Here is a 27,967-nt window from a genome sequence, read left to right as displayed (position 1 = left end):
CAGACGCCCAGCCTGCAAGGGCAGTGTGTGTGCGTAAGGGTACAGGGCCTCCAAGGGTGGCACAATGAGTGCTGCAGCCCTTAGAGGCCTTCCCTGGTCACAAGGCCCTGGGTACCTAGGGTACTATTTACCAGGGGCTGACATGTGGCCAGGGTTTGCCAATTTGGGTTTTGTGTGTTTAGGGAAGGAACATAGGCCCTGGGCACCCGATTTGCCGGAGTCCAGGGCACACTCAGTCAAAGTACATTCAGCAATTCAGCAAAAAGTGGGGGCATACCATGCAAGAAAGATGGCACTTTCTCACACCCACTGCTAATCTTGTCCCATAATGCTTTGCAGGGCCTTTGGTTGGGATTGTATTTTTGCCAATAACTGTGCTTGAGGTGGTCCTAAGAGGATGAGACCACCACCGAATCGTTCAAGAAGATTTGCTTTTTGTTTTCAAGGCATCTGCTTGGTTCTCTCCCTAGGTTAGGGAGGATCCCAAAATCATCATCTCTCTCACTGCTTGCCAATTTATCATTTTCACTTTTGTGAAGTGACTATATGCATTTTAGCATATAAAGACAGCAAGATGCTGTTTGCAATTATTGTTCAGAGCAGACAAGCACACAGTATGCTAACATCTACGCACTATGCAGTTTGCGTAGCTGAGCGTAGTTCAAAGTGTACTTTGCATAGCTACATGTAGTGCTACTAGGCAAACTATGCCCGGGGTTACAAATGACTCTGGTGATATGTGTTCCTGGAGGATGCTCCCTTTTTAGCTCCTCACAGAGCGCCTATTGACCAGTGTCAGACAGATTTTGTTAACTGAGACCTACTTGCATAGATGCCACGGTTTCATGTTTCTAATGTAACATTTTCAAGCTGTCTCAGTGTGCTTATAGCTGACATTTGATGGCATATGTATGACACTGTATTGTGAGAAGAACAAAGCAGTTACATGCACATAATGTGATAAATGTTATAAATTATTGCTTTTTTGGATAGTTATATCCTTAAAACACAGACTGACATTCCCCAGAAAGAGGAAAATCACATTATTGGAAGTTCTATTAAGTTGGATTTGCTAAATTTAGGACTTGCAAACATACATTTATCATCATTGAAACCATTATAATCTGTAACTTCCTTAGTCCAAAGAGAGAGAAATAAGACCACAATTCCTAGAGTACTTTATTTTATTAGACGAACACTCACAACATGGCCATCACATTTTCTGTGCCTTGGGATCTTCCTCCAACCCAGTGTCAATATTTCTCATTTAATGAATTTAAACGAAGTAAGGACAGACTAGGCCCTGCTAAAATATAAACCTATGAACAATAGCTTTGTGGAAGTTCTCTGCAGCAGTGTCTCAAACTCCTGAGTTTCGTTCTCATAAAAGTATACTGAGACATAAAATGTCTGAAGCAAATTACCATCAACCCAAATCTCACTCAGGGGGCTATCATTACAGCAAATCTCCCTGAAACATACACTTGTATGCGTCGAAGGCGTGCGTGTTGGGATGGACATGTGATGCAAATAATGCAACAGTCCCATTCTGTTTGGATTAAGTGTCAAAACATGGAATGGCACTATTTAAACTAGTGATCAACCATCTTAGTTTGGTCTGGTTCCTAAACCTCGCTGCAGTGACCTCATATAAGAGGCGACCCCAGGCAGTGCTGACTTTTTTTGTTAACAGAATATTTTACCTGTGGGACTTATATTTTTGCCTTTGATCATTGTGTGGATTCTCTCCTCCAAGTGAGTTGCTCTGCCCAAGGTAAGTGTGTGTCTCAGTACAGGAAATGGAGGGGACACTGCTGGTTGGGACTCAGAGAGGCCATCCAGTGTCACGACTTTAGGTATCAAGAGTTTTCCCTTATTTGAGACGTCATTTTGAGTTTTGAGAAATATTGGAACAGCATTTACCGTATGGCCCTTTTACAGAGCTTTGTACAATGCCACAGAGATTCGAACCTGATGTTGCCGAGTATGCTGCAGATGATGATTGGGGCGCATCATAAGGTCTTTGGGTTGCAAAGAAGAGGATGTGGCAAATCAAGAAGATGGCATACTACATATCAACACAATACAGAAACTGTAGAAGATGCTATACATTTAATTTAAGGTATATCTATAGTGCCCAACTGCTCAGCTTACACTGATATTATGGGCAAAGCTAACACATTTGAACTACTACCAGAACATACGGTTGGGGTGGCAGGGAGTTGCTGTGGCATGCTGTTTTGCCAGTTCATATGTGCATATTCTGTCTTCTTACGTTTGAGCTTAAAGCAGACATTTGAAATGGAGCACTCAAACTGCATGCAGTGATGCAGTTCTTTATACTTCAAGTAACATTATACGCAAAGGAGCCCTTCGGTACAGCTGGATGTATTCCACAAAATGAGGAGTGTTGATGTCCTTGCTGGCCATCAGGGCTGCAAATGCAGGATGAAGATCACTGACAACAGGGTTGGTTTTTGAGGAACGCCATTGGCTATTGAGATGTGATGCTATCAGGAGGAGTTCATCCGGGCAAGCTGGGCTCTATTCGTTAGATAAGAAATGGCCCTTTGTCGGTCAGGATCGTTGAAGCCCATTCTGGAATCTGTGGTGACATACAAGGCTTGGTGATTGATGGTGCTGAAGGCTGCAGAGACGTCAAGGAGGAGGAGGAGGAGGAGGAGATGGCTTTGCAATATTGCTGATCTGAAGTTCATCATTGCCCTCTTGAATGGTTCCTGTCTTAATGGTGCATTGTGAGTTAAACTCAAATTAGTAATCCTGAATGAAAGTGTTTGGATTTTTTTTATGTTGTTGGTTAGCAACAGTTTCTCAGTAATCTTCCCCTGGATACTCAGAAAGGTGATCACACAGTAATTAATCAGGGTTGAAATTGGGCTTCTTCATGAGGGGCAGAACCTGAATGGTTTAAGGTAGCCCAGGAAAGTACAAATGTACAAAGGAAAGTAACATTACTGTGCAATATTATTCTGGAGGCTATTTCCTAACGGAAAAAGAAACTTTCTTCTGCCCTACAGTGCAACCTCATTATATGCTAAGAATGTAAGCATATAGTGTTCAAAGACAACATATATGAATTTTTATTACATGAAATGGCAATCTGTTGGACTCTTCGCTACTGTGCACTAAATTGTTTGTTATTTACATAAACTGTTTTGTAGCACATAGTTTTCTTTCTTATGAAACCTATTTATTTCCCACAACACAGACGTCCCTTTTGTATGAATGTGTGTCCAAATAAATAGAGAAAGGCAAAGATTTCGCTGCATAATTTACTTCGAATTGAACAATATGCACCGCTGTTTCCTATTCCTTGTAATACCATTTGACTTTCTTCTGCTATATAATTTGTCAGCCCTACCACATACTGTGATCCTCTATTATTGTGCAATTTTATTGGCCTTGCATATCGTCATGGGATGTATTCAAATCCTTGGCAGGCAAGTTGCATGCACATCTTTAAAGAACACTACATCATGATGACGCCTCGACAGTCCACTGTGGCTTTTAGAAAGCAGTCACCCTCAAACCACACACTGACTGTCTTTGCCTTTGTGCAAATGGCCTGAGTTGCCGTGGCAAAAAGTTGCTTTGGATATTTCCGGACCATTTCATTTTGTACCAGTAGATGTGCAGTTTGCCTTGGCATTGGTAGTTTACCATTCCAAACGGCCAGATGTGAAATTTGTTTATCAGGCCACCACTGGTGCGGTTATTGAATTCTTCAAAGAAGTTTTTGCCAGAGGAGGGTGTCCTTCTATTTTAGTCACTAACAATGTGCTTCAGCTCACTTCGATGGAAATGGATGCGTTTCTTAGGCATTGTGGCACTAAACATGTGACTACTGCACTGTATGAACCCCATGAAAAGGGACAGGTTGAGACTTTCAACCTGGTTTTGAAGGGGTATGTAGTATAAGCACATAAGCAAGGGGGTGATTGAAACTGAGAGAAAGATTGTGGCTGTACCGCATAACTTCACACACTATAACCGATGTTAGCCCTTTTAAATTGTTAAAAGGAAGGGATCCTGCTTTCAGTTTGTGTCCTTGGTGGTTTAGGAATAGGTGGAGAAGAGAAGAAGAAGGGTGTAATGTCAGAGAAACTGCTATGAGAGCGAGGAGGAAGCAAAGTAAGGTCAAAGAGTGGTATGATATTAAGTGGAAGACAAAGCCACATGAGTTTAAAGTGGGAGACTGGGTGCGAATTGCATTGTATTTCAGAAGCAGTGATGATAGCTAATAACTCTATGATAGTGATTGTGTGAGTCAAGATAAATGGAGTTGCCAACAGAATGCACATCAGGTGTATGAGAGAGACTATCGAAGTGAAAATTAATTTTTGATATGATTGTTTAGTCCTATGTCTGTGTCTAGAGTTGCTTGAAATTCCTTACAGGTTGAAGGTCGCCCAATAAATAGTTTGAGCCGGGCTGTTCATTTTGTAGTGGGAAAGGACTGATTTGCTTAATTGTGCCCCCTTTTGTAATTAATCCGGTATGATTTGAAAGAGCAAGCTAAAAATGGCATCTATTTTTGTTCTTTTTAAACTTTTTTTTTTAAACATAATATTATTGTTTTCCAAACATACATCTTATCATTATGCCAGTGCACTGATTCCAGTCTTATTTCAACCCTTTTTAAACGTATGCCTTGTTTTAGTTGCCAGACAGACGAACAAACAGTTATTTGCAAGCTTATTTTATCTAGTTAAGAACTAAGTGAAGAAAAATGGATCTGTAATTTGCTAATTTAAATATATACGTGTCCAATGAATCCCCACAAAATCGCCTTCCCAATTTCAGTAGATATATACAATGCTTTTGAAAGTCAACAAAAAGCAGTTTCCAAAGGTCAAACAATTAAGCATTTTATCCGAAGTTTGCTTTTGTAAAGTAAACATGGTGCTCGCTGGCATGTTTTTCCACATTGGTGGTCATTACTACAAGTATATATGGAATTGCTGTTGTGGAGGCAAGGAGCTGACACGGGTATCCTGAAGTGCTCTCTTACTTAATACTCCTTCTACTTCTCCATAGCCAAAGGCAAGAACTTGCTATGAGGGGTAGCTAAACCCTAAGTAACATGTGTGCATGGTTCTAAAATCCAATGTACTTGTTGGGTACACTGACAGCCTACACACATTTTGGTTGAATAATTTGATAAAAATGCACTGTTTTCTGGTGTTGTGTTGTTCTGGAAAATAATCCCAAGGTATCATAATGCTTATCGCGGGTGAGCACTGATTTGTTTGACAGTGAACTGTGGTGAGTCCAGCAAACTACTCCACTGCTGCTCTTCGTCAATTCCCTGACTCGCCTGCCATTTATTGTAGTAGATGACAGCATGGAAGTCGAAATGAGTCAATCCTTGACTTTTAGTCTTGGGATCACGCATTGCCTGTGGAACTCGTAATCTTTCCTGATCAGTGGCACACACATAAAGATACCATTGCTAGAAGAACATGCATGTTGCCAAACCTTTTATAAAATGAGGCGTGGTTCCTGATATGCAGTGCATATGCCTTTTTTGCTCCTTAAAATCAGACAAATTCTAGCAACTATAAGAAGGAGCAAAAATACTCTTATCAATAATTGGTATCAGCAGCACAAAGTCACAATTGTGGGGTTAAACTACTGTGGATTCCCGATGTGAGCAACGATTTTAGAGCAAAATTACATTTTTATTCACATAAATTCTAACTACACTCACACATTACACTAAAAGGTGCCTTTTGAATACTCGGAAAAGTCTATACATAAAGCTTTTAATAAATATGTAATTGTTTTTTTTTAAACACCTTTTTGCAATTTCATTCATATTGACAATTGGGATATGGAGTTTTACACAATGGTTACCAAACAGATTTTGGTTATAAAGGCACATTTTACTAATATAAATACTACAGAGTAAGATTATTAGAATGTAAAGTGAAATATATTTATTTATATATATCGTCCTCATTAATTCCATGGCCTATTAGGAAACTTGGATGAATTAGATACTGAATAAAGCTGTCATTACGTTTTTGTATGTGGTGCTTGTGTGGCGGACTATGGCGGACAAGTACCAGCTTCTTGCCATTGGGCTGTAAGTTGTCTCTTCTCATGTGGAATATTCAGCAGCTCTGAAGTGATACAGTGTGGATCTGAGGAGGAAAAAAGAACATAGGGATCATGATCCTGCGGTGCTGAGTGTTGAGAAGCTTCGGCCTGATTACAAAGTAATTTATCAGTTGCACACACTGATTTGCAGGGTTTGTAACCACTAAATCACTTTTTCTGCTTACAAGTTGGGGTGGAAACTTATTCACTAAGGGGAAGGGATTCTACTTGGATCCCTTCCTCTTTGGGAATTGGTGTTGCATCTTAAAGAGCAATAGGCAGTGCTCCAAGGTACCACTATCTAGTCTCACTGAAGATTTGCAAACCTGAAAACTGTTTTCTTTTTAAAGGAGTAACTCTGGCTTGTTTAAGAAAAGTTTCTCGTTTTAGAAAGTTATCACAGGAATGATGGTCTGTTGTCTCTTGCAGGCCACCGTCCATTTGATTGTGACCAATCGCACAGGGTCACACATTGAGACCTGTGTAATTAACATGTTAGACATGTCATTCTGCATCCCCAGCAATGTAGTGTTTTATGAACCGACCTATTTGTACATAGGTCGGTCCACCAAATAAGATTGCATTCACAGAAATTCTGCGCACAATTTGCTACTACTTTTTGAAAATGTAATCTGTTCACATTATTTGCTTCATGCCTCCAATCTCCACTGGCACCCTTACTGCTTCCCAGTGGCATGCAGCGATTTGTATGGGTAGTGAAAGACAGCCAAAATCTGAGTTCACTAGGTCCCTGGGACACCTGAGCCCTGGTGTCACTATTCCTATACATCGCTGTGCCCCTGCTGCTCCTACAAATGAAGTAAAAAAATCCACTACCCTGTTTTTTTCTCTTATTGACTGCATGAATGCCTTTTTAAGTCATATGTTTCATCCATGTGTTATTTTTTAGGTTTGCACTGTATTTTAGTTGCATTTATACAGCACCTCATACCATTGACAAGGTGCTAAAGACCTTTATGGATAGGTAACATTCTGCCCCGTGGCCACCATGCTTGATTGGATGGGTGCTGGTAAGGAAAGTGGTGTATGTAGGTGGTGTTTGAGTGTTGTGTGTGATTAGCAGCAGCTGTTCATTCTTTGTTCCTGCTGATGTGTAGCTGCTCTTAATCGTGGAGTGGATTGAGGGGACTGAGGGATTATGTTGAGCATTTTTATGCCAACCATTCTTGAGCAAGAGTTGCTTTTATTTTTAGGGCAGATATATTTTGTTGTGCCCTCCTTGTGATGACAAATGATTATTTTTCGGGGTTGTTGGAACCATCTGTCTGGGAAAAGCCAGATTTGAACTGTCTTCCTGAATTCCTGGTGGTTTTGATTGCTTCTTTCCTTTGCCAGAAAGGAATCCCATTGTTTGGCTACTTGTATGAAGATAGAGGGTTCCACGAATGCGTTTCTTCATTTAGAAGGGAATGACCAGGAAGATTTCATTTTAAAGACAAGAGTTCTGCTCTGAGATTTTAATTTAAGGTTTACTTGAATGAAGAATAGTCCCTTTCTGTGGCTGGCCATGTGGACAATGCAGAGTGTCTTGAAAGCTTAACATTCTACCATGGGTAGCCAGTGGTGTGGTGGGAGGGCTGTGGAGATATATTGTCCCATAGGCAAAAGTGTCAGAGTAGCTTGCAGATGCAATTTTAGATTCTTTGCAGTCTTCAGGATAGCAAAAGCAGGGCCGAATTGTACAGTCTATTTCCAAAGGCTGCAGGCGGCATGAAAGGGGGATGGTGTCTTAGAGGTTCGTTTGGAAACCTAGATAAGTAGAAGTGCTTGCTTGGTGCACTAAGCACTTCTTGTAACTTGGTTCATTTGGGAGACCAGACAGAGTCTAGAGTCCATGATCCCCCACATGTTTCTTACTTCAGTCAATGTTGTTGGTGGACAGCCTGGTTCCTGGGACTGGGTGTGGAAGTTAGGATCTCTTTTGGGAGAGTTTGGTTTACTCAGCATCTACGGTTCACAGTAGAGAAATATTGTACTGAGAAGTTTAGATCTCTCAAGTTTTAAAGCTTCAGTATGATCTGGGTCTGAAGTTGCAGCAGGGTAGGCTGAAGAAGTGGTAAGGTTTTCGAACTGAGAGGCACACCAGTGGTGTAGCTGAAAGGGAATGATGTAAATGGCAGTGATGTTGCTTTTCCATTGCGTTTGTACTTGCAGTTACCTGAGACTAGGTATTTCACATTGCACCTATGCATCATTATATGTTATAAAGTGTTTATCAGTCTTTTTTAACCACCTTAATTTTATTCTAAGTTTGGCTTCCTGTCTTACCCTTTTCTTCATTTTTCACATCTTAACAGGTATTTGCTTGTTTTGTCCTCCCTTATTTTGTTTTACTAAAATCCTCTGACTCTTCATGATTGTTTATTGCATGGTGTACGTTCCATATATTTAATACGATCCCTCTCTTGTGTTTCTTAATTTACTTGTCTTGTTTAATCCAATTTTTGTACAATGTTTGCATTTCGTGTATTTCATATCCTCATTACTTCAGGTTGATTTTGAATAACCTCTTCGCCAGCGTCTGGTCTGCCCCATATGGAATAAATGTGTTTCTGTGTGTATTTTGTGTAAGCCCCTCCAGACCTGGCATATGTGCTCCATACAAGTAATAAATCAAACCAAATATATGTAGCTGTTGACGGCTAACATTTTTACATGATGGAGTAGCTTGTAGAATTCATTGGAAGCCATCAGACTTTGAAAAATACAATGTGTTGATGGAAGGAGAGAAAAGGAAATGTGGTGTTCCCCAGGAAAGGTATTATCAAGTGTCTTCTATAGATCTGAGGCAGATGAGAGAGCCGAGCGAAGGGTGAGATTTGACACTTGGAAGGAGGAGTGATTTACACAGTGGAGACCATGTAGAAATGGAGCAAACTAAATGTCTACTGTTTTTACACTTAATAGCTTCTAAAAGGGCCTTTTAGACTCTGGGGATAGGGAAAAAATGTAAAATGTTTGCAAATAATAGTTGTGCAAATTTTAGCACTGGTGCAGTGGCGATTCCAACTCGCGCTCACATAGGCGGAGCTTGTTATATGGCAGTAAAATCAATGGGGAAAAGAAGAACTAGCATGAACAGTAAGTATCCTTTGTGCTTGTTACTCACATTTTTTATTCTGATTGTATTGGGTTGTATTGCAGCATTTATATAGCACTTACTGCCCAAGTGTGGGAGACTGAAGCACTTGCCTACATGGGAAACAAGCTATGCTATATAGGGGTGTGGTTGGAAAGTTCTTGTCTCTGTTTTGTGATCTTGTTTGAGAAGTGTTTTCACGCTGTGCGTGATGACACTTGAGGTGCGGTTATCGTGGTCTGGGACACAGCACTTAGCAGTGCAGTGTGATGGAGGATAAGATGTGAAAGACAGATGAACAGTTTATGGTTTTCAGTAAACTGGCAGCTTTGCTCAGCTCTGTAGGTTCCTTTATGGTCTTTCTGATGATCGTAATCTGCTTAGCTGGTTACTGCACTGGGTTGTCCGACCTGAAATTTAGTTTATAGCAGTCGCGGCTGGCATGACTCGCGGGTGGGGGGGTCGCGCGGGGGTGGGGTTTAATTTTTTAAAAATGTAAAAAGTTAACTTACCTCCGCCGAACCGCATCGTCTCTGCTTCTCTGCTCCTCACAGGAAGCAGGCAGCCTCCCTCCCCTCCCCTAAGCAAATCACAACGCTGCAATGGCAGTGTTGTGATTGGTTCGGAGGCCATTTTCTCCATGTAGGCTGTATGCTGCCTACATGGAGAAAAGGCACAGTGTGTATAACTGGTTTCATCGGCCCTGGGGTCGACCAAACATTCAACGCCCTCAGAGTGGGCAAGCCACTCCTCCCTTGCCTTAGAGCAGGACCACCCACCCGTGCGCCCCCAACTAAACCCTTTTGCTTTCTCGCAGTGCGAGAAGCAGAAACATAAAATGGTTTTTATAATGCTCTTTTATGTTTCTGCCTCTCGCACTGCGAAAAAGCAGCGGGGCGACGCTCCTCCGCCCACATTGAGGAGCCGCCCCTGGTTTATAGTTTTGGCCTTGAGATGGCATGGTGGGAGAGAGACAAAAAAGTGAAGGAATCGGCTGGGATGGTCTTTATTACTATCATCTAATATGTGAGTGTCATTGTGAGATGTAAAGAACCAATTGCAGTGTATAGCTACTTTAGACGTGCTGTAGTGAACCAGATCAAAGTTCTTCAATGAACCATCAGTATGCAACAGATCTCTTCAGTTATTCCTCGCCTGTTTGTTTTGGTGATATCTGATAAATTGGCTGGTACAGTACTTGTGATGAAAAGCCCTAGGCAGATTGATCTTACGTGAGTGTAAGAGGGCTAAGTTTCAGTTCGCTGCTGACAACTGAGTGATATGGTATTAGTATTAGTGTGGGGCCTAAATGTTAGATATCAAATTACATCACCTATAATACCCAGACGAAACATAGGTCAGCCCTTCTTAGCTCACCTGCATATTGAAAGTAGTTTACTGATCTGATTGTTCTGAACCTGTGGGTTGTAATCTGAAGTTTGAGCTTGAAGGTGCAATTGTTTTTGCCAGGTCTTATCCCAAATTCTTTTTGCTGGGTCCTATCCCAGGGATGTGGGATAAAGTGCTAATCATGGAAATAGCCATATTTTCAACTATCTTCAGAAGTATATATGCTCCTTGATGCTTCATATGTTGGCTGGTCAAGTTGCAGAGCTTGATGGCTTGTACTGAGAAAGCAATGCCCCCTACTGATTTCTTATGGTAAGGTGATATGATAATACATAGTGCTAGCCTATATTGTAGTGTCCTGTTTTTTTATTGCATGCATTTAACCTTCGAGTACAGTGGTCCTTTTCCTTGGGAGGCTCTGTGGACAATGCACAGTGCTTTCAACATTCGCCTTCTAGCTCTAGATAGCCAGTTTAATAATTGCAACACTGAAGACATGCCTTTTCTTGGGTGAATTGAGAACTCTTCTTCTTGTAGCATTTTGGATAAGTTGAGTTTTGCTTATTATGTTTCTGGGTGCGCAAAGATATAGGCTGTTGGCATAGTCAAGCTTGGAGATAACGAGCATGAGAATGGCTTATGGTTTCTGTTGGTATCCAAGGTAACGGAATGTGCAACATAGTGTTTACATTGTGTAGAGGGCACTCATTGTGACGTTGTTAACGTGGTATCAAGGATAGATCTGAATCCAGGTTTCTGCCTTCTATTGATGTTCTTGAAGAGGCCTCAAGTTCCTTCAGCCATATCGTGGTATGCTGGTATTATTTCTATTGTCCACAAGTCATGATCTCTGTCTTTGCAGCGTTGCGCTTTAAATGGTTGTTCTACATCCATGGGCACGAAGACAGTCATCAAGTGCTCATCTGTAGAGGTCGTGTGGACCATCCAGTTTTAGAATGATGTGGGTATCATCTGCATAGTTCTGACAGTTGAAGTTGAATGATCTAATTAGATTTGATAAGGGGGATAGATAGATGTTAAATAACAAAAGAAATATGATAGGATCTTGCTGTGTTAGGTATGAGGAGCTGATGTGAAATGTGGTAGGAAAACTTTAAATTGTCTGCCTCTAAGATAAGAAGCAATCAATTGTAGAGCTTTTTCACATTCTCTGAGATGATGGATTCTTTATAGTTGCATGTGGTGATCGACATTATCAAATGCAGCTGATAAATCCAAAAGTAGTAAGTCTACCACTCTGTTTTTGTTCACTGAGTTTTAGATCTGCCCAAATGAATATGATGTCTGACTCTGCACCCCTGTCTAGTCTGAAACCAGATTGTTGGTCGGTTATTAAGTAATTATCTTTCTTAAAATGTGATGGTTGGGTAAATACTGCTGTTTCAACACAGGTGTTTCTGTGCTTTGGCACTCTGGATGGTGGAATTATGCTAGAGTCTTGTGAAGCTCTGAAGAAGGCCATTCTGTAGGTTCTGTCATAGTGGCATAGTGAGTTTTTGTCTCTTTCAATTTTTAATTTTCTCCATTTGCGCTGTGTTTTCATTCTTTTGATGTTGTCATTAATCCATGCTGTTTACTCCATGCTGTGTACCGTTTGTGGTCAACCCTGGGCGTGGTCTTCATAGGTATTTATTTGTCCAGTGCAGTGGCGATCCAGTTGTTCAAGGTGGGTATGTCTTTTCGTTGCATGTTTATTGGGGTGATTTCAAGTTGGAATTCAGTTGTGGATGTCTAGTTTTCTTTAATTTTATGAACACTTATTGTGGTTATTTGTGTCTTGGAAATGTTATTGTTGATAGGTGTGCCATCTTGAAGTTGGTGAAGTTGTGATTGCTCCAGCTTAAGGGGGAGTATGCTGTAACTATGGCTTGTCCTAAGGGTGCAAATATGATATCTAGTGTGTGTCCAATGGAGTGAGTTGTGCCAGAAATAATTTATTAGAGGTTAAAGGCTTCAAGGTTGGTTGTGATAGATTGGTGTTTGAATTAAATTCTTGTTAAACCATATGTTGAGGTCTCCTACAATGCATAGGTTCAGGCGGTCCAGATGAGTATTGGTCCGCGTATATAGAAAGACATCTTTAAAATTGGTATTGCTTGGTGGATATATAATTCAGGCCCATAACACATCAATACAACCTCTACCTGTTACAGAGTTAATCTGCTCCAGGTATTTTAGTTCACAGTTTTAACATTAGTTTGTAAATGAGTCCCACACGAACCAACTGAAAGTGAAGTGCAAAAACAAGATGCAAAAACTCCTTGGGTAAAATAAATGATGTGCTGGGTGTTGTCCAAGTTCTGTGTAGAATTTTAACATCAAAGAAAAAGGGGAATAACCCTGGGAAGCATAATTTTAAATTGTTTTGCATACGTTATTTTTGCCCTTTTCTAGTTTTGACCTCCGGTTAGTAGAAGCACCAACTGGTCGCAAGCAAGTGCTGAACGTGAGCAGGCCCAATTTTGCTTTTTCAGCAGTCAGCCTGTGCTATTGGTAACACCGGGCCAACTGCCATTCGTGCCCATTTTCGTCCTAACGCCGAGGGCTAAAGCTCCCTTTTAGAAACCGGAGCACAGATTCTCGGAAAGGCTTCAACTACTGTGGCTCAGTTGGAAGTGCTGCCACATTTCAAGGCAGGGTGAAAGGAAATTGATACAGACACGAGGTCCACAGGGGAGTTAAACTAAAAGAGCTACTGTGGCTGTATATCATGGAAATCGGCAACGAGGGGGATTGTATACCCTGCCAAGAAACTATAATGTGAACGCTTTAATCGCTTCTACTTATAGTTTCTATTGGATGCCGTTTAATTTCTAGGGTACAACAGCAGCCTTTGAAATGAGGAGGGAGAAAGTCAGTTGATGTCAAGGAAAGTAATTTAAACCTATCAAGGCTAAGGAGTTCCACGTCCTCCAGATGTTTATCTGATGTTATTCAAGCTGGGGAACAAGGCTTTAAGAGGAGCCTTTGGGATTAGCCACCCATGGAGAGGTAGAGAGAGCAGAAGGTAGGTGGTGACAATATGGTACAAACTCATTAGCGAGACCTTAGTGGGAGTGCTGGGGCCAGATTTGACTCTACTGTAACACAATAAAGGAAACTACTGTATGCTTTAACCCCTTCAGTGTCCATGACGAGCTGGACTCGTCATGGGCTGCGGTGGCGCTGTGCCCATGACGAGTCCAGCTCGTCATGAACTCCGCCCGCTAATGGAAGGCGCGGCACTGGGCGGGGAAAGGGGCGGGCATGCAAGGGGTTAACAACTCCGAAAGGTGGCTTCAGGTCCTTTGGACATATACATTTTTTTATCTCTTAGTGTGTGAGATTATTTTGAATTTCAAAACAGCTTGATTGAAGTCGTAAACTTCTTTGCAAACATAATTAGGTAAAGGTGGCCATTCGGTGCCTTAAAAGCATGTGATATTTGCATATATTTCCTGCAAAGTTGTCATCTGAACTTTCATAGCAAGCGCTGTTTACACTTTATTTGTTACGCTGTGAAGCGCTGTGCTTCACATCTTGAGATGCTCTTAAAGTACTCAAGGTTCAAACCGTCCTCATAGTATGAATTAATCACTCCATCAACATTCTTGAGGTCTCCAGTACAGAATGCATTTGTGAAGTGCCTACAACATTCGCAGTATGAACAAAGGTGAACCATAACAGATATCAAATTCAGATCCCTTTGTGGATGAAATGGCCTTCATTGGCACGCATCCCAACGGCAGTTGGTTGTTGTTTCTAGTTTCCTCAGACCTTCCAGGCAAGCGGACTATGACCATTAATATATATGCAAAAAAATTTACCAGATCAGTGGCCTGGTGCCCAATTGTCATGTGTCCAGTTAGGCCTCGTAGGACCCGTTGCCATTTTTTCATGTACACAGCTTTTTCCTAAAGTAGCCTTCACTTTACCACATCGAGTTTTGACACATTTTTGTATTTGTTACAAATGGGTTAGTTTCTTGGAAACAGGAATAAACTTTGAGAGAACACTGTTACGTTGCCTTGGCATTATGTACAAGGCTCTCAAAATGTGTTTGTTATTACGTCCATATGGCGACACAGCTTTCTGTGGAATACAAACAATAGCAGCCTGATCACGATCCCAGCCCAAGGCAAAGATGCCTTTTTCTATATATAATCTTATGTTTCCAAGTATAATCAGAGGAGACATTTTGACTGACTTTGAGGGGTCCCTGCATGCTGACGCTTTCGCCCAGCAGCTGACTGGAATCTTCGTGAGGGGTGTCCAGTCCGTGTCCAAGACGGGTTCCTACATTCTTACTCACCAGGTAGCGGGGGTAGATCATGGTTTCTTGGCAGAAAATACACGTGCACCCTAGAGATGCAGGTTAGGGCTTTGCATAGTAGGAGTACGCTAGATTGTTATATAGTTGCATATGCATGCGTATATACATTGTTTCAGCAAGATGGTGGAACTCTTCGTTTTGTTCACTGTCCTGACACTTGTTATAACTTTGGTCTGTTCCTGTATATTGATCATTGCTGCACATATTTTCCGTACTTGATTCACTTCGGTTCAATAAATATTGAAAACTTCCCTTTGTGTATTCTTTGTAAACTTTTCTGAGTGAAAGAGAGCACCAGTGTCTGAGCTAAAGGTTCTAGGTCTGTCACCATGGTTCCTGAGGGCACAGGGTTGTCATGTTCAATAGTTGCCAGAACCGTCGCTCTTTGTCTAGGTTAGGGGGCTTATGGTGGAACTGTGAGTTTGCAGGTACAAGGGACGACATACCCTTCGGGGTGCATGGAATCAGTCTGGCACCATCCTAAGTTTATGTTGCCCACAAACGTGCAGTTCCTACTGATTAGTGTAAACTACACAACACAATAGTGAGTGTTGCCCATAGTCATGATAAGTCAGCATGGTACCCTTTCCATACAAAGATGAAGTTGTTGAAGCGGCTGGTCTTCACATAAACAACATCAGTTGTAGCAAGACATCTTTAAAATTGGTATTGCTTGGTGGATATATAATTCAGGGTTATAACATATCAATACAACCTCTACCTGGAACAGAGGTAATCTGATCCAGGTGTTTTAGCTCACAGTTTTAACATTAGCTTGTAAATGAGTCCTATACAGACTAACTCAAAGTGCGGTGCAAAAACTAGATGCAAAAACTCCTTGGCTAAAATCAATTTGTGCTAGGTGTTTTCCAAGTTCTGTGTAGAATTTTAACATCAAAGTAAAAGGTGAATAACCCAGAGAAGCATAATTTAAAATAGTTTTTCTTACATTCTTTTTGCCTTTTTCTAGTTTTTACCTTCCAGTTAGTAGAAGCACCAACTGGTAGCAAGTGCCGAACATGAGCAGACGCAATTTTGCTTTTTCAGCAGTTAGCCTGTGCTGTTGATAAAACCAGTGCAACTGCCATTCATGTCCATTTTTGCACAAACGTCAAAACTTGAAACTGAAGCACAGATTCTCGGAAAGGCTCAGTTGAAGTGCTGCCACATTTCAAGGCAGGGTGAAAGGAAATTGAAACAGACACAAGGTCTAGAGGGGAGTTAAACTAAAAGAGCTACCGTGGCTGTATATCATGGAAATCGGCAACGAGGGGGATGAGCGCCCCTGCCAAGAAACTATAATGTGAACGTTTTAATCACTTCTACTCTTTGCTTCTATTTGGCTGTTGTTTAATTTCTAGAGGACAACAATAGCAACCTTCAAAATGAGGAGGAAGAAAGTAAGTTAATGTCAAGGAAAGTAGCTTAAACCTATCAAGGCTAAGGAGTTCCACCTCCTCCAGATGTTTATCTGATGTTATTCAAGCTGTGGAACAAGGTTTAAAAGGGAGCCTTTGGAATTAGCCACCCATGGAGAGGTGGAGAGAGCAGAAGGCAGGTGGTGACAATATGGTACAAACTCATTAGAGAGAACTCAGCGGGAGTGCTGGGTCCAGATTTGACTCTCCTGTAACACGATAAAGGAAAATATTGTATGCTTTAACAGCAACGAAAGGTGGCTTCAGGTCCTTTGGACATAGAAATAGCTTTACTTCATAGTGTGTGTGAGATTATCTTTGAATTTCAAAATAGCTTGACTGAAGTCGTGAACTTCTTTCCGAACATAATTGGGTCAGTGTAGCCATTTGATGCCTCAAAAGCATTTGAGAATTGTGTGTCTCCTGCATGGTTGCCATCTGGATTTACATGGCAAGCGCTGTTCACACATTATTTTCTACACTGTGAAAGGCTTCCCTGCAGATCACAAACTCCATTTTCATTTTCTGAGATGCTCTTAAGGTATTTGAGGCTCAAACCGTCCTCTCCGTATGAATTATTCTCTTCATCAACAGTCCTGAGGTCCAAACGCATTTGTGAAGTGCCTACAACATTCGCAGTTTAAAGGAAGGTGAACCATAACAAATTCAGATCCCTTTGTGGAAGAGATGGCCTCCATCTGCACACATCCTAAAGACAGTTAGTTGTTGCTTCTAGTTTCCACAGAACTTCTAGGTAAGCGGACAATGACCATTAATGTATCTGCAAAAACATTTACCGGTCAGTGGCCTGGTGCCCAATAAGCTAATGTCATGCAAAATCTTCAGCGGCTTGATATTTACCCATAAGAAGATTGTTTGAAGTCAATATGATTCCTCCATTGGAACCAATAGAGGGCTGCGTATTCTTCTTTGGAGAAGAATACTGTAAAACACCTACAACTGTCCTTTGGTGAGCTGGATATGCTTATAGCGAGTGTTGTCCACAGTCATGATAAGTCGGCAAGGCACCCTTTCCATAAAAAAAGACGAAGTTGTTGAAGCTGCCGGCCTTCACGTAAACAACATCAGTTGTATACAACCCCTTTAATAAAGTAAACATTGACTTTGCCAAAGGGAAGACCCTTATGGTCATTTCAAAGCTTTCCCCTCAATCTCTATGAAGGTTATTTGTATTATTATTATTATTCAAAAAGTCGTTCATGCCTTCAGGTTTGGACTCTGCAAAAAGGCATCCACATCTAAAAGATTTCAAAATTGCAGACCAAGGGACACTTGGTTTGACTTCTCCACATATGCATGTGATGTTGAATGCAGCACCTCCTGAGGCAAATATCGTAATCTACTAAAACTGTCAGGCGTAAGTTAAACATGAAATGTGTCTTGAACATAGTTACTGTTAAAACATAAAGTACTGCAAAATGTAGAATACATTTTCTCTCTGCTGAAGATTGAGCAAGACCTTACCTTTAAGATATAGATTTTATCCCACACAAGTCTATCCAGACTGGGTTATATCCTGAAAAAAAGAAGATAGATTGAGATTTATCTGGAATAATTTTTAGCTGAACTAGTTCCTGCCACTTGGCGCTTTAAAATGGTGACATGAGCTCGATTGCTAAACTACATTTAGAAGCAGCACCACCTTTTGTGGAGTGGAGTTGCTGGGTGCTTTCTTTTACATTTCCCTTTTCTAGGGACATTCCTGTGTTTCACGCTAAGAACCAATATTGTAAGTATACACATTGTCTGTTATCTCCAGTGTGGCTTGAATGAATTTTCGAATGTCCTGACAGTGACTGCACCCAGCTTCCCTACCAGGGAATCCACGTGCCTCCATTCATAAAGTATTAACTGTATTGGACTTCACCTTGCGGTTCGCTCTGCTTCTTCAAGACCTTTGAAAGGATTTAGAGCACGTTGTACGATTACAATGTACAGACAGGGATGTGCCATTTGCATAGTGACTGATTTGCAGATGGGGATGCAATTTGCAAGGCGACCTGTGCACTAAAAGGTCGCACAGTAAATTGTACATTCAAAGTAGGTTCCAAAATGACCTGCCTAATGAATGATAATTGGGCATATCACTTTTTGTGACCCCCACTGTTTTTGGCTGGCAGTGCAGAGATGGAGACCGTAACAGACTGCAGACCACTGTCCCTTCATTTGCATTCTAATATGGGAAACATTTTAATAAAATGGACAGGTGCTGCCTTTAAAAAAAAGAAAAGGGTTCCCATTTTGGTACACATTCGTCCCCTTGGTCCGCTGCCTGCTCCCAAAAGCTGCTGACATGATTATCAAAGGGGAATCTATGCCATGGGTACAGCTTCCCCTTTGTGTAACAATTGCCGCCCCAACTCATAGTCCATACCCAATCAGTGGTTTGCGACCACAATTTCCGTCACACACCATAGATACACTCTAATGCAAATCCTAAATGGGGGTTAAACTCAACTTTCAAGCACCTTCCTATTTGCAATTTGTAATGTATTATAAAAAACCATTTAATTAGTCAAAGAATATTCTCACTTGTAAAAGGATTTTGATGTCTTTTAAAAGGTGCTTTGCTGTTGCAATCACAGTATTTTTGTGAATTGTATGCTTTGCAACTGCAATACACCTTTGTACGCGAGGCCCTTAGTTCATTGGGTCTGCAAGGAATCCTACATGGGTGGGGCCTTCAGATCCTTTAAACAAGTTAGGGATGTCAGTAAGACCACACTTGTCCAAGTTTTCAGAAAAGCAATGGCAGGGTGGTTTCAGAGAGTCGTTGGGCAGATGGCCGAATGCATCCATATAGTTCTGCAAGCCATGCTTTGCACAAGGGAAATACGATTATTCTTACTCAGTTGTAACATAGGTTCAACGAGGCACAGGCCTCTTTCACTTTCCCATAATTGCTGTATCTTGATGTGGAATGGAGGCAACCTTGTTGAAGGGAACCTCCTCCCAGCCTCTGAATTGTCTAATCATCATAACCATAGAGTTCTCTGGAGTTCGGTTTAGAGTACCTTCTGCATCCTACAGCTTCTGATCAAATATGCATATCGCTGAAGGTCACTCTTTGAGCCCCTGACTTCCTGCCTTTGTTTCTCAGTATGAATATTGATGTGTGAAGTGGTGTGCTGTGACACTCTAGCTCGTGGGATTTACCTTAATAAGCAGGTTACATCCACTATCATCCACCTAACAAGATGTCATTACAATTTGACTCTGGTCCACACCAGCCACATAATGGAACGAAGTACATGGAGGCTAGAAGATAAATCTGGCTCCAAAATCTCCCACATTATTGGGCTCTAAACCCCACACGCAGCATGTTGATCTTCAGCTTTAGAAGTATAACTCAACTTCATCGCATTGCTACCATGCCCAACTGCAAATGTCAATTATACACATTGTGGATGTCTATTAAATATCTATTTTGTTCTCAATAAAATTGTTATTTAAAAAAAATATATATATCCATAAGCAAGCTGCTGCAGTAGTCCTGCTTGCACATGCTGAGTGCATTATGGGTTTGTTTTTATATTGACTGGAAAGTGGGATTGGCTGCCTTATATCGAGCCGGTGATCATATACAGCAGTGGCTGTAGGGGATTTAAAGGAGTCTAGTCCTGGTGGAGCATCAAAGAGCTTTCCAATGTTTCTGACTGTGGAGATGTGGAAGACGGTGGCTGAGGCGAAGGGGATAGGAGGTTTGGGGAGAAGGAGGTTGTTGTAGGCCAGAAAGTAGAGTATTTCAGTTTTAGAAGAGATGTGCATAAGACAATGTAGGACCATTCTATGACAACAGATATAAAATATTAAGTGGTTTGTATTTGAAGTTAAGGAGCAGAGAGTATTTAGGTATTTTAAACATGATTGTGGATCTGCCCTCACTTGCCACATAATCTACCAACTGATGCATAGCTGGCAGATTTCAATAACAGAAAAAAATGTTTATTTCTCAGATGGATCAACGGTAAGTGAAAAAAGCTCTCTAGCATGCGAGGTGAAGAGGCAGACCATTTACAAAGGTCAAATGGTCAACCTTTCTTGCTGATTGCTATATCCCTTGTCTCCCGATGTTGAGAATGTTTGACTTTATAACTCCTATAGTCCATGAATTACAAACATTGACAAAGCCAATAGTTTTCACCTATGAAATATCTATTGACTTTGTCAATGTTTTTTTTAGACATGTTGCACAACAATGTGTGCTGCGTGCATCATGGCTTAAAGTTTTATTAACCCCTTGTGTGCCCCGCCCTTTCCCCGCCCTGTGCCGGGCGTTGAATTAGCGGGCGGGGTTCATGACGAGATAGTCTCGTCATGGGCACAGCGCAACCGCGGCCCATGACGAGACTATCTCGTCATGGGCACTCAAGGGGTTAAAGTGCTATGACGTGACCAGTGTTGACCGCATCATAGCATTTTTACTCTTGAAGCCATGTTGCTCAGCAGGCTGTACTATATGTCTAAAAAGCATGAGGGAATGCAACACCAGGGAGGTGCGGGGGAGGAGAGAGGAACAAGCACCGATGCACATCGGGAGGAGGGCAGGGGGATCACGTAGGAGATGTGAGAGAGGAGGGAGCAGGAACAATGGACAGCGGGAGGAAGGAAAGCAACACAAGGGAGGTGCGGGGAGGGGGAAGCAAACAGCAATAAAAGACAGCGAGAGGAGAAAAACATGGTAGAAAGTTAAAAATAAAAAGGTACCCGCAGGAGCACACGACCAGTGGAATGATACTAGCCGCAAACAGGAAGCTGTGGTAGGTCCATAGTTCACAGCAAGGACAAACACTGAAGCCCCGGGAGGAAACAGGAATGCTGGCGCTGACCAGTAAAAAGTAAGGATTCAAGAGTGATGTGGAAGCCAACCAGTGGTAAGTAATGGTGCTCTAAGTCCGTTCTAAACTTTTTTTTTCTTAACAAAAGATTTTACCAACAGTGCATGCGCTGTCTCTGGAAAAATGAAAAAAATAGTGAGGATGGAATAAACTTGTTTGTTGGTAGAAAGGTTAAGTTGGTCATTCCAAAGCCACTTCTCTTCTCGTATATAGTAAATGCAAATAGCCAGCTCTTTGTATCTAGGTTTCTTAACTTCATGTAGGGTGGAAATGATGTCCCACACATCAGGTCAGCCCTTCTTCTTGTCATCTTCTCTTGATCGGGAAGCTTGACATTGTGTTTCAAGGCTCCATGGATTCAATGCCCTACATGGCCAAAATAAAAATGAGCATTGATCCTGTTCTAGTACATATACACCTTAATGAGTTTTAAGCATGCAGTTTTTCCAGAATACTAGCATCCACATTATTATTTTCAGAACTGAATTAATGAATGAATATAAGTTTGACATTGTTATTTTTTTGGGGCCTTAACGCTTAGTCAGGGTTATTGACCCAATCTGTAACTGAGGAGTTCTTTTTTTTCATCCTTCTTCAAAGGAGGAAACAGGAGTAATTCATTTAACTATCGCTGGTAACCATCCATCTATTTCGGGGATCATACCACCGGACATATTTATTGCATACTCCAGACACCCTGGATCATAGTGAAGACCACTAGGCTTGGTCCAAATCTTTTATTGTTGAGAACTTGAAAAACAGAATAAAATCAATACAAACACAGGACAGCATTTGTGGTTAATTATTGTGAAATTAGTAATTATTCGCTGATGTGCTCATTTATTCGCTGGACATTAATCTGGAGTACAGTTTCTCTTTAACTTCCATCTTTTTGCCTCTCCCAAGTTGATCGCCATCACACTCCTCCCAGATAAAGTATTTGAAGCAGTTGCAAAAGTGACTCCTGCAGAGATTTAACTGAAATCAACCTCAAACGGGTTCACTCGAGCCTCCAATAACGTGTCCAGTGCAATCAAAGACCTCAGTTTGTATCTCTCTTCCTCATAAAACCTTTGAGAGATGGTTGACTGGGCCATCTTAAGCACACTTTTGCTTGTCCTTGCACGGTCGTTGTTGCAACTGGAGCAGGATCTTATATTGGTAGCTCATCCTTGCCAGTTGTTAGCGGGACCAGAGGCCAACTGGCATCTCAAGAACAGCAACTGTTAGAATAGGGTTCGTGCTCCAGCACCATCCCGCAAAACTGTCGTCAAGCGCTGTCCCTGTCTTTGAATATGGATATATCCGTTTGATAGGCTGTGTCTTAGTCACAACACAACAAAGAGACTTTTATTACAGCGCCTTGGAATAAAGATCTGCAATGTCTTATTTGTCCCAGCTAAAGGCAATTCCTTTTTTTCGTAGGTTTCTGTTCTCTTTTGACATTTAATGTAGGCCCTTGCTGATTTTGTCATGACAAAGCTTGCCTGCCTTTTTGTTTTTAATTATCTTAGTTATTCCTTCTGTTTGTTAGGGCTTGGATTTGTGGTTGTCCTTTGTCCGGTGACCCCTTTTGTGTCTGCTCCCAGGTGCTTTAGAAACAGCGCAGCTGAACCCAAACCATCCCCTCTCTGTATGTGTGGAAGCATTAAGAGATTCCTGCCTTTAAGAGTTGTATCAAGCTGTGCCAGCTAGGAAGGGGAGCTGGTGGTCACTCCTGCCTTCAGTAGCACTCAGAAATGAGCATTGCCTATTGTCCCAACACATAGGGGCAGATTTATGATAACTGGCGCATCCCTGCATATCAGCAGGGATGCGCCAGTTATTATGCGCCACAGCTGCGCCACCATGGATGCGCCGCATTTATAATGCGGCGCACCATGGGGCAAAAACGGCACAGATGCGTGACGCATCTGTGCCGTAAAAGTGGCGCATTGCTGGAGTTGCGTCGCAAGCGCGACGCAGCTCCAGCAATGTTCTTGGGGGGCCCTATCTGTACAATGCTGCGTCAATCCTTACGCCTGCTTCAAGCAGGCGCAGAGTTTTGACGCAGCATGGGCCTAAAAGTGACTGAGTGAAATCTTGTAGATTTCACTCAGCCACTTTTAGGAGGCGTTCCTGCGCCGGAACGCCCCCACCTGCCCTGGAACGCCTACATGTGGCGCAGGGCTTTACAACGTGACGCATCTCCCAGATGCATCACGTTGTAAATACCCCGCACCATGGCGCAGGATTTGCGCCGCTGCTGCGGCACAAAAGTGACGCAACAGCGGCGCAAAAGGGGCGCAAGTGCAACATAAATCTGCCCCATAGTATCTGTACTTGGTCTATGCTGACGTAAGGCTCCCTGTAAAAATCAAACACTGATTATTTGAAGAATTGGTTTTTGTTAAGCAAACACCCTTAAAGGATTATATGTGGAGTCATCCCCGAACCCGCACGTCTCACGGGCTGTGATCCCTGTTCTGGCAGCCATCCCAGGGTGGTAGATTTGGCCTGGATTTGACAAATAACTGGAAAAACTTCGTGACTAACTGCTTTAAACGCTTTTTACTATTCTTGTTAAGGCTTAACGGGCACATGGGCATATGACTCATGAATTCTAGCGTGAAAGAAATGTGACTTTCATTTAAGATGCCTTTTTGCAGCATAAATAGTCGAGCCACCGTTTCCTTTGTGTTTGCTTCACCGACTCTCCGAGAAGTTGACTGCTCTGGTTTTCCCCCTACTTTTCGGGATTTATGCGTAGCTGGCACTCGACGTACTACACTGACACGGGCTGAGCAGCAGCGCGTGATTTAAGGTGCCACGGGCTGAAGACATGTATGTCCCGGGCTATGCAGAAAGTTCTGCAGATGCCAATTAGCGGCGCACTCCTGCTGTGATGTGAAACGAGGGCTGGGGTTTAGCTGAGGGAATACTGCTCTCAGCTGCTTGCTCAGCAGAATGAATGCATCTGTCACTGGCTTGTCTGCAGCTCTGTGATCCCCACCTTCCCTGGAACCTCTGCCTGATGCTTGTCTGTGCGAGGCTTGCATGAGCTCGATTCGCAGTTTACAGGCCTGTCCATTCCAGAAACACGCACATGGCTCACATATCATTAGTAGGATAAAACTTATGAAAAACAGCTGTGAGTTATTCCTCCTGGTTATTACATTTTTCACATAATCCACCAAATTATAAGCAAGTTGGTGATTTTCTTTGCCTGCTATTGTATAAAAGTGAGAGAGAGAGAGAGAGTGTGTGTGTGTATATAAACAAATCTCTTCTGTGGGTCTTTTAACGTCGCTCTCATAGTCTTGCCAGGTGCTATATGATTTGGTGGTTTGCAGAATCGTTGTTTATTGTCCAGATTTTGTCAATGGAAATCACTGATATTACAAAAATGTCGATCGCATGCCTTCGACCCAACTTTTTTGTTTGTTTACATATTTAGTTTTGGCATAGTGATGCTTGAGTCAGAATCCAAAAGAACGCTATTGAAGTGATATTCCCTGGGTGGACCCTAAGGTGTACAAAGAAGGAAAATACAAAAGCATCATTGTTGACATTAAAGAAAAATTAAGCAATTACATTCAGCCTTGCAAAAGCTGCTATTTGTTTCCAGTGACTCCATAACCCACTGTACAACAGGATATTTAACTTCGAATTTTAAGTACCTTCTTCATAAGGGAGAGGTCAAGACCAACAATGTAAAAAGTTTGTATTTATTTTATTCAATTTCTTAGTTTCCTGCTACCAGTGAATTATTTTATAATATCTAGCAGAGAACACGCATTACCTTTTTGCCTGTCTTCCTAGCCCGTACTAATTCAGGTTGTCCAGTAAACCGTACACGATTCGCCTATCCTAGCCAAAGAAAAAAATTTACTTCTCATCTCAACCTCCCTTTTTCTCCTGGGCCTGCTGCACTTCTTCCAAACCCAAATATCTCTCCAGAATCACTTGACTCCATTTGTGCATGGATCAACCAGCCATCTAGTTAAGTATACATCAGGGTACCCTTCTTGTGAAATAGGTCAACAAACGGAGTCATCACTTCCGTGAACACCCTCCGTCCGAGATGATGTAAGACCAAATAGAAACACTGCAAACTTGTGATCCTTTTCCCACAACAAAGTTAAAACATCTCTGATGTTCCTGAAAAAAAACTAGCACAGAAGGGTAAGCATCCTGTAAGCCAAGTGTCACCATGAACTACCCTGGACAAACCATTGTAATTAATTTCTGTAAGCTGTCTGTATTGTAGTGCATTGTCTTTATCTATAACTTGTATTGTCTTTATCCATAAGTCGACTTTTTCCAAATCCAAACTGTAACCTTTGATCAAGAACAGGATAGAATACACTAATTTCCTTGTTCTTCTACAGAAATGGGAACTGTTAATTTCTTAGCAATTTAGAAATACCTTCCAAAAGGGCCTCTGCTTTTTTCTTTTTGGGGGATAGGAGTGAAGATGGTACCCAAAGTTGGAGGAATAAACTCAACATCTAATGCATTTCCTTCTCATATAAAAGTCAGAACCCAAAGAACTGATAAGTAATCTTCCAGTGCTGATAGGAATTATTAGATGTGCCCGCATACGACGTGTGGAGAGAGAGATTCTATTTTTTTTTTTTTATTTCTTTAGGTGGAAATCTGCTCTTCCAGGATAAGTAGGAGACTGATAAACTCTGTTGTCACAGTTCCAAGAAAAGTGGCTTGAACTGGAGTAACTCTTTCCCTTGTAAAGCAATCTATGTTTTCTGCTTTTGAAAGCGTTAATGACCATCTCGTTCAATAGATCATCTAAAACGTCTTGCCTAAGCAAGGAATCTTCAAAACGGGTGATTTCTCCGAGGTATCCACCTTCCAGTCCCTTATCCCTGTGGGGCGTCTGCCTAAAACAAACGCTTGTAAATCCAAGGCAGCTGTCTTGATAGTTTAGTATGAAATATGGAGCAAAAATCAAGCTTGTTGTTCCATATGCACCAAAGGTTCTGACCAATCCACACCCTCTTACATTGCTCAAGCCAATGTCTCAAAATATTTCAAAAAATGCTGAGCAGTGTAAGCTACATAGGTTCTTGATTTCAAAGTGAGATTGTTGGCAGCAGAGGATTTCTTAAGGTTAGGTTCAATCCTCTTGTTCACTGGATCCCATGGTGAATAATCTTCAGGATTTACTGATGTGTCCCCAGAAATCCACTTTGATAGAATATGGTAACATGATATATGCTTCTTCTAAAACGTACATCCTTTGAAGAAAACATGAAGTATGAAATTGCTCCTGATATTGCATGTCCCTAAGAATTAGGGCTTTAACTTGACGAGGTAATGCTTAAATTCATCACTGTCAGATGAAGATGATGATAAATTGCTTTCCTCTCCAACCTCTTGGCCTCTATGATGTTTCTGTCTCTTTGGTGCCCTTTGCTCAGACAAGGTTTTTGTGACTGCCTCCTATATCAGCTTTTGGATCTTCTTAGCTTACAAGAAACCAGTCATATTTGAAACAAAAAATTCTGGCCAATCAGGAAAAGGGATTTTTCCTTTTGAAAAAACACAGAGTACAATTCTCTTCTTGTCTTCTTTATTAAGACGAGTCCAGGTGAAGTGTCGAGATTACAGCCAACACGTGTTTCGTCGCAACGGGTGTGTGAGCCCGCGACTTCCTCAAGGCTGTACAAATAAACAGAAAGATGCCAGCTCATACTGTGAAAGTACATACAGTAATTGACATCCACAGTAGTCAACGTGACTTAATAAAGAAGACAAGAAGAGAATTGTACTCTGTGTTTTTTCAAAAGGAAAAATCTCTTATGTACTCATATTTAATGTGTGAATTCACTTAATTACGTATATTTGTCACGTGTGCTGAGGCTTCAGCAAGAAGTAACGTTAAGCTCCGGCTTACATTTGTAGAGTGTGTGGTGTCTCTACGCCTTTCAGCACCGTCGTATTAGAGAACCGATAATACTGGTGCACTTTCTCTTTAGCGCCATATACCTATGACACATACCACAGACCTTTTTAATTAACAATCAGGAAAAGGATTCACCACCTATCCACTCCTCCCATAGTGTCTATCACTTTTTATGTCCACGAATCAGGAAACAGACACAATTATATTAACAGTTCCTTAAAAACATAATGTGCAGGAAATAAGGAAATAGATTTTCATATGTATCTTTGAAGTGCCTGTGATTATACAAAAGCTTGCTTCTTTCTGTGGTGTTCTTCCTGGTTGAAGGATAAGCCATACTTGGGCAACGCAAGGAAACAACCTTTGCATCACTGCACGCATAGCCAGTCAGAATCCAGACGAACTGCTCACCTGGTAAAAGAGAGGATGACCTGATGGCGTCTTTGCTGAGTAATTTTATAACATTTTTGCAACATTCTGCCTCTTTATTAGGCGTACATAGGAGAATTTGATTTTCCTTAAGTGTGTGCAAAAGACAGAAAGGTGAGGTTTCGGTTACTTGAAAAGAAATTATGTGCAAACAATTTGAACATTTACCTTGACTCAAAGCTGCTTCTTAAAGCCTGGATCTCACTAGAAGTGCAGAGTTCTACAGTAAGTGGAAAAAAGTACAATAGATAAGTCGGGTGGTCTTTTTCAGATGTCACTTTCCTGAAATTATTCAAATTTGAAATGCGCTGTAGCACATCACAGCTCACGTTCTTGGCTCACTGCACAGATTGCACACTTCGATGAATAATGCACACTCTGCTTAGACTATCTATATTTGGGGGTCGATTACTATGACATTCAGAAAGGCTCTGAATCTGATTCGGGTCG

The 27,967-nt window shown here is 41.6% G+C and overlaps 1 long non-coding RNA gene across 1 annotated transcript in view; it reads left to right on the top strand.

Annotated features, from left to right (window-relative positions):
* The window catches only part of LOC146822889 (uncharacterized), a 382,498-nt gene that overhangs the window by 258,754 nt on the left and 95,777 nt on the right, over positions 1–27,967 (top strand). The gene's annotated exons all lie outside the window — the stretch shown is intronic.

Source organism: Triturus cristatus, chromosome 5_2 (genome assembly GCF_964204655.1).
Source record: "Triturus cristatus chromosome 5_2, aTriCri1.1, whole genome shotgun sequence".
Classification (NCBI taxonomy): domain Eukaryota; kingdom Metazoa; phylum Chordata; class Amphibia; order Caudata; family Salamandridae; genus Triturus; species Triturus cristatus.
Note: the sequence above shows the minus strand (reverse complement) of the source record. Positions and strands in the feature narration are given on the sequence as shown.